This window comes from Pongo abelii, chromosome 6, assembly GCF_028885655.2.
Source record: "Pongo abelii isolate AG06213 chromosome 6, NHGRI_mPonAbe1-v2.0_pri, whole genome shotgun sequence".
Lineage (NCBI taxonomy): Eukaryota > Metazoa > Chordata > Mammalia > Primates > Hominidae > Pongo > Pongo abelii.
In genome coordinates, this window is record NC_071991.2 from 92,881,069 (window position 1) to 92,893,778 (window position 12,710).

The 12,710-nt window shown below is 34.4% G+C and overlaps 1 protein-coding gene across 3 annotated transcripts in view; it reads left to right on the top strand.

Annotated features, from left to right (window-relative positions):
- Nucleotides 1-12,710, top strand: part of SEMA3E (semaphorin 3E) — a 290,196-nt gene that overhangs the window by 32,027 nt on the left and 245,459 nt on the right. The gene's annotated exons all lie outside the window — the stretch shown is intronic.

The window sequence follows — 12,710 nt, forward strand, 5'->3', positions numbered from 1 at the left end:
GGGGAGAGTTGCACTTTTGAAAAACAGCAGGGAATATCATTGAATAAGTAGACTGGAGCCAGTTTGCCTGCTATTTTTTTTTAATTAGAATCTTATTAAAATGTATTAAAGCAATTTTTATAAAAAGTCAAATATAGTTCCCCTTCCTATTCTGGTAAGATGTTTCATCTCAAAGCTAGTTATCTCTAAGATGTTTGGCATTTCTGTTTGGTCTATAACACACATATACAAAAGTAGGAAATGCAAAACATTTATTTTTTCTTATGCAAAATAGGACATAGCATGAATGACAATTGCCCTAGCTACCTCAAATTTTGTAATAATCCAAATATTTCTATATTGTGTACCATAATTACTACCATAGTTTGAAACGGTTTTGTAATACATATACTCTCTTTGCCAAAAGGTTAAGAAAATAGACTCACACATAATTATCAGGAGCTATTTACCCCCAACTGAACATAATTATTGAAATCACAAGAACACAGATTTGAAAGGGACCCCAACGGGTTATCTAGCTCATGGTCTAATCTTCAAGGGTATACATTTAACCCACCACAATTTACCAATGTTTTTTTTTTTTCCATTTCTTAATCAAGTTAGTCCATTTTTCTTACTTTAAGCAGGATTGTTTAAAACCTCTCCTGATGAAAAAATTCTGTTTAGTAAATAAACCCCTCTGGAGAGAGACAGAGAGATTCCACAACAGCCCTTGGTATTTCGCTTTGGCTTGTGTTTAACAATGCTTGCTGAAAACATTTCTTCAGGATAGCTAAGGTAACTCCCCCATGCTTCTTCCACTGAAGACAATTCTGTCTAGTCTTGTGTGTTTCACTTACAGCAATAGAAGTATTACTTTATAGTTGCTATAATCTGCATTTAGGTGGGAAAGTATGGGTGATAGGTGCAAATCCCTTCCAACTGTAGTAAAAAATGATGGGGCGTGTATAAAGAGTGACATTATTAATGTTATTCTTTTTGACCCCCAAAAGTTTCATGTAGTTTTAACCTATAAATCTTTCCTTAAAAATAAAAACATCCTTCTTCCCCAGCCAGCTTCTAGGGGACCCATACTCACCTATGGTTGATCACATTTTGGTAGAGCCTATTTTTTTCTCTTGGTCATAGTCCAAGCTCTTACATTTTCCCTAAATTATTCCCATCATCATCATTATATTATTCTGTTTTCAGGGCCTTCAGTCCCACACTGTCTGCTAAGTAAGGGGTTTAAAAAATAATCTCATATGAATTGAACGTTACCTGTAGTGTAAACTGTACAATTTGTATATTTACATTTTAGAATTATTTGGAGGAATCAAATCTCAAACTAAGGATAACAATGGTAGTAATTTCAGGTTATCTGTTGAGAGATAAGGTATAAAGGTGCCCCAGAAACCCTTTGAACAGTGCTGGACACAGAGAAAATGCCCTATTCTATTAGCTATTGTTATTAGTTATGATGAAGATTGTGTTGGTGGTGGTATTGTTTAAATATGTTAGAGCAGGAGTTGTATCTTATTGCTATCTTTCTCCTGGAGTATAGTGCTCTGCTCTATTTAGAGTGGATGATCAGTGAGTGTGTATTAATAACACAATATTTTATTTAAGAGCAATGGATAGGATGTTATTTAAATTTTAGATTGTTGGTGAACTAGTCATTCAAACTATTTATTAATCTTTTAATTCTTCCTTGGCCATTCATCATTGCACATCCCTGTCATCCTTTGGAAGTTAGCTTGACTTTTTGGCTTGTTTTGGCCAATGAAATAAAGCCAGAATTGATAAATGACACTTGTGCACAGAAACTGTGAGCTTTGAGACTGAGAGTGTAATTTGTCACATTTTCTTTTCCTGCCTCAGTAGTCATGAATGTACTTCCCAAGATGGAACTTCTGTCACCCTGGGTCCCAAGGTCACTTGCTAAGCAGGATCTCATTTGAACACCTACTCTGGATATGTAAACTGGGTTAGAAATAAAAGTCTGTTGTTTTAAGCCACTAAGATTTTGGGGGTTTCTTTTTTACTGCGGCATAACTTGCCCTCTCTTGACTGATAACTGGCAACACACTTATTTGTGAAGAAAATATTTTTGCTACTAGACATGACTAAGCAAACTATTTTCTCTGCACACAAATAAATTATGTTCAGGTGTCACTCCACATAACTGATTGTGCCATGCCAACTTTCTCTAAAGTAAATGTGGTGAAATCCTTTCCTTACAAGGAAGAAACACAGCATCTGTTATATTTGAACGGGAAAACTACTTCTGGCTGCCTGTCCATAGTGCTGAATGGGGAATAAAATCTGTCTGGCTGTTTACGTCCTGAATTTTGGCACTGAGGAAGAATGTGAAAAGCTCAATTTACCTAGGATATTGTATCCAAAATTCCTTCTTCTCCCATCTTAGGCATTAAAAAGTATGCAGTGCAATGGCTTATCTTGCAACAGGTACAATTGCTAATTACTTGAGACTTTCAGGGACAAACAGAAAATCTTCTCTCTTAGTAACATCAAGAAAGACTGAAGGGTGGAGAAAATAATTCTCACTTCCATTTTTCAACCTCACGTACTTGATACTCCAATTAGAGACTCAGTGATATTTTTGAAATTTTATTTTCCTGCTTTTATGTATGAATATTGTTTTCTGTTTTAAGTGCTTCAAGAGATGCTACATCTTTAGAAGTCATTATTTTGTAATTTTTTGGTAAATAAATATAAGGAAATGTACATTTTTTACTCTTTAATAGGGATGAGTAGGAAACTAAGATGAAATACGTAGTTTCAGTGGAAAATAAGAGAGATACATGAAAAGTATTTTATTTTAAAGAACTGCCTCAAAATGTGTTTGTATCATCCCCAAAGTGCTGTTTTATTTTTTTACATTAATTTTACTATCTTGATATTAGGAATAAGATATGATCCAAACAATTGAAATGTGGATCAAAAATACTGATAATCTTAATTCAAAAGCTTTGTTAATCATACTAATATGAATTATTTTTAGGCCTGAAATCTGGTTTTAGATTATATTAGAGTAGGCCCATTTCTTTATGCAAATGGTAAATAGGGCTCTTTGTTAGTTCAATTTTAGATGAAATGAGTAAAGAAAGAGCACTTTCTGAAAACAGTAGTCATTTCATATTGTATTGTGGTTTACAGTGTTCCATTAAAAACACATGACATTGTTAGGCCTATTTTAGGCAGTCATACAGTCTGATTCACAAGGAAGAATTGATAATTCCTTCCATGTTTTACTTCTGTATATTTTTAGATTTTGTTTTCTGTATGTCATTTTCTTACTGACAGGAGGATGAGGAGAAAGGCAGGATGGGTTAAATGGATTCATTAGAATACACAAAAAGGCAGGGTCTCCATTGTTTTCAGACTATAGAGTAGGTGTGATAGGATGCTTTTTCAAATACGAATGGAAATTATTTTCATAAAATATCTACTATATCTCAATGCTTTTGTTGCATCATCTCCAATCTCCCAAATGTCTTCATATCCTTGTTCATATTTCACATACAAGCTAAAAAATTTCAATTATTTAAATGTATTTAAATTTAAAGCCATGTAGCTAGCAAATGACAAAACTGAATTCAAATTCAGTGTCTGTACTGGCTAAATCATGGATATGAGTTTTGAAAGATTATTCCCACTTTATATATCAAACTCTTTTCCAGTGGTATACAGGTTAGTTTTCTGAATGAAATATTAACTGTTATAAAACATATGTGTTAAGGATGAAGAAATCTTATTGGGGAATTACTATATAAACTCCAAAGCAAAGTTTCCAAAGGGCTTTTTCCCAAGGGCAAGTGTGTGCTTGTCCTAGAAATAGACATGTATATGTTTTACCCACCCCTAGTGACAGTAGAACACTCTGTTCTTTAAAATCTAGGGCTAACTTCAGGAAGGAGTGTTCAAACTGGATGAACCTACAATTATCAAAATCTCCTCCTAGCATTAAGAAGGCAGTCAGGACTCAGCAGGTATTTTTATTTGCTTATTTTTCTAATCAATTGAAAACACAGTCAAATTCTGGCTCTGTGACCTTGGGTATTTTGCTACCTAAGTTTCAGTTCTTCATTTGTAAGATATACCTATTTTTTCCATAGGATTGTTCTTTGGATTTATTTAAGTATCATATTTAAAGTTTCTATCACAGTGCCTGCCATAGTATGACCTTAAAATTGTATTTACTGAGAGCATGAGAGTATACATTTAGGAAAGGAATTGTATTATTACCATTATAGATTCCAAAGATATAACAGAGAATAAAACAAATTTCCTGCCCTAATTAAGCTTATAGTCTGGTAGGGGAAGATATTATATATTCTATTGGTTGAGTAGTACTCTGAATATAAATAAATAATAAATAAAACAGATTAAGGGGATTAGAGTGTTCCAGGGATTCTTTTTTACATAGGATAATCAAGGAGTCTCTGATAAGGTGCTATGTGAGTAGAGAACTACAGGAAATTTGGAAACCTGGAAGGAAAGCATTGTGGACAGAGAGACTGACTGGTGCAAAGGCATTGACATTAGAATACCTTCTGTAAATTCTAACAGTGGAGGGAGCAGGGAGGACAGTGGGAGATGAAAGCAGGAAGGCAATTGGGGAGCTGATCACGTGGGCCTTGGCTGCCATGCTGAAGGTAAGACATAAGCTGTATGATGAAAAGCCATTAAAGAGTTTTGAAGTGAGGAATGACTTGGTCTGACTCTCAGACTGAAAAGGCCGGAATCCTGGCTGGCAGATGATAGATTTTACGGACAAGGCTTGAAACAGGGAAATAAATCTGTAGGGGATTTAATAGTTTAGGTAGGACATGATGGTTGCTTGAATGAGTGATATTGATGAAGGAAGAAAGAAAAGATATTATGGATATTAAAGGTAGAACTGACGGACTTTGCCAGTAGATTCTTGTAGGATATGGGAGGTAGACAGGTACCAAGGATGATTCCAAGTGTTTTGGCCAGAACAACTGGAAGATTGAAGCTGTCATTTCCTGATGGGGAAGGCTGCTGGAAAGGAGCAAGTATGAATATGAAGAGAAATGAGTGGTAGCTAGATAAGGACCTAAGTTCAAGGGGAATAATTGTTGAAGATGAGTGACCTATAGCACAATATATATCACCAATCTGGATGTGAAATATATATATATATATGGAGTGATGTGGGATAAGGAAAAATTTGATGATGCAAAAGAGGAGCTGATGTCCTTGAGTACGTAAGAGACGGGATTTCTTAAAGCAGAGCAGAGGCTGGGCTGCCACAGAGATGCAGAGGGACAGCAGGGTGGATGTAGCCGACACAGGTAGTTAGGAATTTGCCTAAAATTTGCCATTGAAAGTAATGGCAAATCCGCAATTACTTTTGCCCCAACCTAATAGATTTGATGGTGGCGGGGGAACTTGGAATTTCTCTTAAATATAGAGCAAGTTTCTCCACTGAAGGAGTGGAGGAAGAGAGCAGGTGTTTATCAGTTTGCTAGGTCTGCCATAACCAAGTACCACAGAGGGGTTGATTGAAACAACTGAAGTTGATTTTCTCACAATTTTGGAGGCTGTAAGCCTGAGATCTAGTTACCAGCAGGGTTAGTGTCTTCTGAAGCTTCTCACCTTTGCTTGTGGATGGCCTTCTCCCTGTGATTTCATTCTTCATGTGGTCTTCCCTGTCTGTGTCCCTCCGGGTCTCATTTTAGCTTAATCACTTCTTTAAAGTCTCTATCTCCAAATATAGTCACATTCTGAGGTACTGGGCTTTAGGACTTCAACATATGGATTTTATATTAAGAGGGACATACATTAGCCCCTAACAAGGTATTTAAAATTCAAGGAAAGTATCATACTGTCTAGAATGGGCTAGGAAAATGTAAAATTGCAGAGCAGCATTTAGATTAATGTAGTAGACCATTCATAGTTGTAACGTGTAATATCTATAAGATTAAAAAATTCAAGGGACAATTAGGTTTAAATTTTAATAACTCTGTGTCAATTAAATTATTTTTTTTCTGAACATATACTCTGTATTCTAAGTAGTCCAGAAAATAAAATAGAAAATAATAGGAATGGCTCTAGATTTACTCAGTATGCACACACATTCAAAGTATATTCATCAAGTGCTGTATATTCATTATATCAGAAATTATGCCTACAGAGGGTGAAAATTAGAAAACTAGAAAGATGGGCTAGATTGGTAAAGTGAGCTTTCTACATCTTTTTCATTCTAGGAACTTCAGACTAAAATCCAGTCTGCCAATCTGTAATATATTTTTATATTCTCTAATAAAGTCTTGTGCTTTATTTGCCTCGGGTATTTAAAACATTGTTTTCACAATTTCTTTGTAGTTTATCTTTAAATTGATAGATATTTTCCAGAAATATTTTGATTTTATTTTGCAGTTCATTGTACTGTATTTTGTTTCATTTCCTTTCCAAATAGAGGGGAGTCTCTTTGGCTTTTTAGAAATCCTATTGTCTGTAATTATTCAATATACAATATTTAATTTTATAAATGTAAGGTTTAAAATACGTTAGAAAATAAAGTAAGCATTCAGTACATAATTTAACTATGACTTTGAAGAATAATTTTGTTTAGTTAACTTAGGATATTTATTTTGTTTCAGATAAGAAAGTGATAAACAAGTTTTATGCAAGATTGTTTTTAATGAGTTTTAAATAAACCAAGTTTTAATTTATATGAGATATAGTTGATTTGGTAAATAAAAATCTATCATTTTATCGTTAAATTAATCACCATTGATCACAATATATAGTTTAGGTAGGAGAAGATGGTTGTTTGAATGAGAGTGGTATTGATTAATAGGGTAGCATAATTTTGTTAGCTACACAAAGTACAATATTGATAATTTCCTAAGGCCTAAAATATTTATTTATATTTGGAAGAGTCTATCTCAATACAATATTAAAATAAGCAGAAGTGTACCTAAAATATTCACAAAATATAGATGCTAGCCAACTCAATAACTTTGTCTCTGAAAACATAGATTCTAAGCAAAAGTTTGAGAAAGTACATACATGTACTTTTAAACATATGTTTAAAGTAGACAGTGTGCCTGATCCATATCATAATTTTTTTCTAGTAAATGTAAACCTTTGTTGTTGTTAAGAGTTTTTCTATTTAAATATCATCATTTTATGAAGTAGGGGACTGACATACACTGTTTCAACATAACCTTTTTTTGTACTATTGATAGAGCATTTTTTGAACTTCTTGGTTATGCTATATGATAAAATATACAGTAGAGGTTAAAACATTATTTAAGATGTTTTTAAGAGATGTGAAATGTATGTGTAGGAAATACATTTTATGTCACACTGTTTAAATTATCTTTCTCAATACTTAGTAATTTGTCAGAAGTTTCTCTACAATTTCTTGTTACGTAGAGATTTGTCAGATGGCTTTACTTTTACTTCTTGGCAGGACTCCCTTGAATCTTTCAAATGAATGAAATTCTATGCTGCAAGTTGTACCACAGTCTACTTTTTTTCTCACATCTCTCAAACAATGAGACTTGGGATTTTACCAACTTCGAGTGTTTTAATATGCCCATAACCATGTTGGGTTATATACCAGTTGAAAATCTAATGAATTCTCCAGAAAAACAGAAAATTTACATACACTAAAAATGTTGCATACAAATTCAAACAATTCATGGATCCTCAAAAGACAATCCATGAATATTTATGGAATTCAAATTATAGTGCTTCTAGACCCACAAAGAAGCCTAGTTATAACAATTTTGACTTATCATCTTGAGGGAATATAATATACAGTGAGAATAAGAGAGGGGTTGTTTATGATGAACTGAAAGCTCACCATACTAAAAGTATGAAAAATGTAAAGCTCAAGATTATATATGTACTATAATTTCAATGATATAAAATGTGCATGCTCTGGACAAAACTTTAAAAAATCATGAGAAAAAGAAAAGCAGTTTTGAAAGAGTAGTAGGATTATGAATAAATTTTTCCTTTAAAAAATTCCTTTTAAGGCTCTATTATTTTGTATTAAAAAATAATACAGTAATAGGAGAAATCTACAAAAGAGACAACTGGACAAATGCAATAATCTCTTATCTATTCTCTGAGTATCCACTCTTGCTCCGTTTCTTTTCATTCTGTTGAATGAAGCTAAAATAATCTTTTTTTTTTTTTTTTTTTTTGAGGGAACATGATTCAGCCCATAACACTTTTATTATAGAAAAGCAACACTTACAAAAGTCATCATATTTCAGATTATTTTGTTAATATTTTAGAAGCTAAACAAATAGTTTAAACCCTGTTGGAAGTAGTTTATTTGAATTTCTATTTATGCATATATTTCTTTTTTGTGTGTGTGTGTGTGTGTGTTTTTAAAGCTTTTATTGCTCAAAATGTGCTTATATTAAACTATGTTATTGTTTTAAAGGGGACTGTTGTGGGTTGGGGGGAGGGGGGAGGGATAGCATTGGGAGATATACCTAATGCTAGATGACGAGTTGGTGGGTGCAGCGCACCAGCATGGCACATGTATACATATGTAACTTACCTGCACATTGGGCACATGTACCATAAAACCTAAAGTATAATAATAATAATAATAAAAGAAAAAAAAAAAAGAAAATAAGAAATGAAAAAAAAAAAAAAAAAAATCTCTCCAGGTGATTCTGATGTCCACTAAAGTTTGAGTACCTGTAGTTTAAGATTATTGTGCCTACTTTGCCAATTTAAAGAGTAGACCCTAGAAAGGTCTAATCTCAAACATTAGAGAAATCTAGATTCCTGCTTTAAAATAATCTTTTTTTTTTTTTTTTTTTTTGAGACTGAGTCTTGCCCTGTCACCCAGGCTGAAGTGCAATGGCGTGATCTTGGCTCACTGTAACCTATGCATCCCGGGTTCAAGCACTTCTCCTGCCTCAGCCTCCCAAGTGTCTAGGATTGACAGGTGCATGTCACCATGCCCAGCAATTTTTTGCATCTTTAGTAGGGACGGGGTTTCACCATGTTGGCCAGGCAGGTCTCAAACTCCTGACCTGGTGATCTGCCCGCCTTGGCTTCCCAAGGTGCTAGGATTACAGGTGTGAGCCATCACACCCAGCCAGCTAAAATAATCTTTAAAAAATTCCAATCTGGTTATACCACACCTCTAATTAAAACTCCTCAATGGTTTCTAATTCCTCTCAGAATAAAAATCCTGAATGGGTCTCCAAGGCTCCTCCTCCCACTGTTTCCTCCAGTTCACCAGCCTTTCCCAGAAAAAGGCTCTCTGCCTTTATATATGACTTTATGCATCCATTCTTTTGTCTTCCTTTCTTCTCTTCTAAACCTTACTCATCCTTTACACTTCAGCTCCACATTTACTTCTTCTTTGGGAAAGCTCCTATTGATCCTTCAGCTTGATCATACTTATAGTATTCCGAATTTTTATTTTATAGCATTTTTCGAGTGAATAAATCAAGAATAAGCCAATGACCCAGTTTATATTTGTATAGAATCTTATAAATATTAAAAATATTAAGTTTTCTCTACATAGGTAAAAATGAGGATGAAGCACTGCCGTACTCTGGCTAACTTAATCAATATTGGCAGCCTTCTCCCCTTATGATTAACATAGGCAAAGCAAAGCCTCTACAAGACAGTATGGCAATGAAATTACAAGAGTAAAGAACATGCTCAGTGAGTGAGTGGAGAAGAATTTTACAGTTAGGCTGATAACATGACCCCTAAACCTCCAGTGATTTTCATATATTCAAAAAGAGAAAGTCAATCAAGTTGTAAAAAGAATAATTTAAACACATTATCTGTTGTCATGTGGACACAATAACTGACTGGTTGAATCTGTACTTTTTTTAAAAGTTATGTAAGTACAGCTTTAGGTCATTTCACACTAGGGGTTTCAAATGGACAGAAAAATTTGCTCAGTGGGAGCTCTTCAGCATCACCCAAATGGTTGAAATAGGAACTATTTGCAGTTGCACCAAACAGGAAGTGTTGGTACAATTATACATAGAACCATTTGTGTGGACTTAACAGTTAAAAAATAGGAATATTTGTCATTCCCTACATTATACTTCAAGTAGCCTACATATAACAGAAAGATTGTGAAGTGATAGTATTTTTAGCTTTAACATCAGATATTTTTTGGAAGCTTCACTTTAGCAAATCTCATTTTGTAATTTAATATTGGCCACAATATGATATGCAGTAGAAAATACATACATTAGTTAAAAACAATAATTTCAAATCTGATTTTTAAAAAATCTCATTAGATTGCCAAAAATGGGCAAGTTGCTAAAATATGAAGGCCAATGAATCAGCAATTCAATAGCTTTTTCTAGGTCACCATGACAGAAAGAACCATTAACTACTTTGTTCTCTTCCTTCTGTAAACCAAGACTTACAAAGATTTTGCATCTTGAAATGCATCCCAGACAGCAGTCAATTTTCAATTTTGTCATCAAGTACAGTTACCAGCAGGATGCTGAATGCTGACAAAACATGTAATGATTGCTGCTTATGGAAGGGTAATTGGTATTCTGGATTTCAAAATGTTAAAATATTTGAGATGTGGGCAAAGATCTCATGATGAAAATACCAAAAGCAATTGCAACCAAAACTAAAATTGGCAAATGGAATCTAATTAAGCTAAAGAGCTTCTGCACAGCAAAAGAAACTATCATCAGAATGAACAGGCAACCTAGAGAATGGGAGAAAATTTTTGCAATCTAGCCACCTGAGAAAGGTCTAATATCCAGAATCTACAAGGAACTTAAACAAATTTACAAGAAAAAAACCAAACAATCCTATCAAAAGGTGGGCAAAGAATATGAACAGACACTTCTCAAAAGAAGACATTTATGGCCGGGTGCAGTGGCTCACATGCCTGTAATCCCAGCACTTTGGGAGGCCAAGGAGGGTGGATCACCTGAGGTCAGGAGGTCGAGACCAGCCTAACCAACATGGTGAAACCCCATCTCTACTAAAAATACAAAAATAGCTGGGCGTGGTGGCAGGTGCCTGTAATCCCAGCTACTCAGGAGGCTGAGGCAGGATAATCGCTTGATCCTGGGAGGCGGAGTTTGCAGTGAATTGAGATCGCACTACTGTGCTCCAGCCTGAGCAACAGAGCAAGACTCCGTCTCAATAAAAAAAAAAAAAGAGGCCATTTATGCGGCCAAGGAACATGTGAATAAAAGCTCAGCATCACTGATCATTAGGGAAATGCAAATAAAAACCACAATGAGATACCATCTCACGCCAGTCAGAATGGTGATTATTAAAAAGTCAGGAAACAATAGATAGTGGCGAGGCTGTGGAGAAATAGGAATGCTTTTACACTGTTGGTGGGAATGTAAATTAGTTCATCCATTGTGGAAGACATTGTGGTGATTTCTCAAAAACCTAGAACCAGAAATACCATTTGACCCATCAATCCCATTACTGGGTATATACCCAAAGGATTTTAAATCATTCTAGTATAAAGACACATGCACACATATGCTTATTGCAGCAGTATTTACAAGAACAAAGACATGGAATCAACCCAAATGCCAATCAATGATAAACTGAATACAGAAAATGAGATACATATACACCATGGACTACTATGCAGCCAAAAAGAATGAGATCATGTCCTTTTCAGGGACGTGGATGAAGCTGAAAGCCATCATCCTCAGCAGACAAACACAGGAACAGAAAACCAAACACCATGTGTTCTCACTCATAAGTGGGAGTTGAATAATGAGAACTCATGGACACAGGGAGGGGAATGACACACACCAGGGCCCATCAGGGGGTTGGGGGCAAGGGGAGTGAGAGCATCAGTACAAATAACTAATGCATGTGGGGCTTAAAACCTAGGTGACAGGTTGATAGATGCAGCAAACCACCATGGCACACGTATACCTATGTAACAAACCTGCATGTTCTGTGCATGTATCCCTGAACTTAAAGTTAATATATATATGTGTGTGTATATATAGTGACATAAATATATGTATATATGTGTATATACATATATGTATATGTGTGTATACATATATATACATATACGTATATATGTGACATAAATATGTCAAAATTTTTCATTTTTAAAATTGTTATTAATTTTAAAATTTCAATATATACATATAGAGAGAGAGAGAGAGTGAGAGAAAACCACTTAAGTTTAAAACCAGATTCAAAAAAAACTCTGTCATTTCTACCTAAATTTAGTCAAAGACTTTTAACATTCAAGTACTTTTTCCAAATTATAGACAACTTGATTCAGAGCATAGACATAGAATGTAAATGGAATAAAACATCTGAAGAAAGAAGTTTCCTTTCTCTGTATATGCTTTTTACTTATTAAACTAATTTTGCTTCACTTTAAAGGGAGAGAGTAAAATTTATCTGTCCTCCTTCAACCTAGTTGCTTTGCAAACGTACTTTATTATAACTGTTAAACAAAGAAAGTCTTCTTATCAATTGTTAGAAGTTTTAGCTTTCCAGAAATTGTGGTTAGAGTCAAGTTCATTAAGAGAACCATGCAATTAGGGATATGAATCTCTTCATTCTCTCTACCTGAAGAAATTTCTGATAGAAGATAACTTGGCAGGATAATTTCTATACAAATTTAATTTCCTCTTCAGTTTCTTAGCACCTAATTTTCTTCTTATAGCCTTTAAAAAACACTCACACATGTAAGAGGAGTAGCCAAGTCC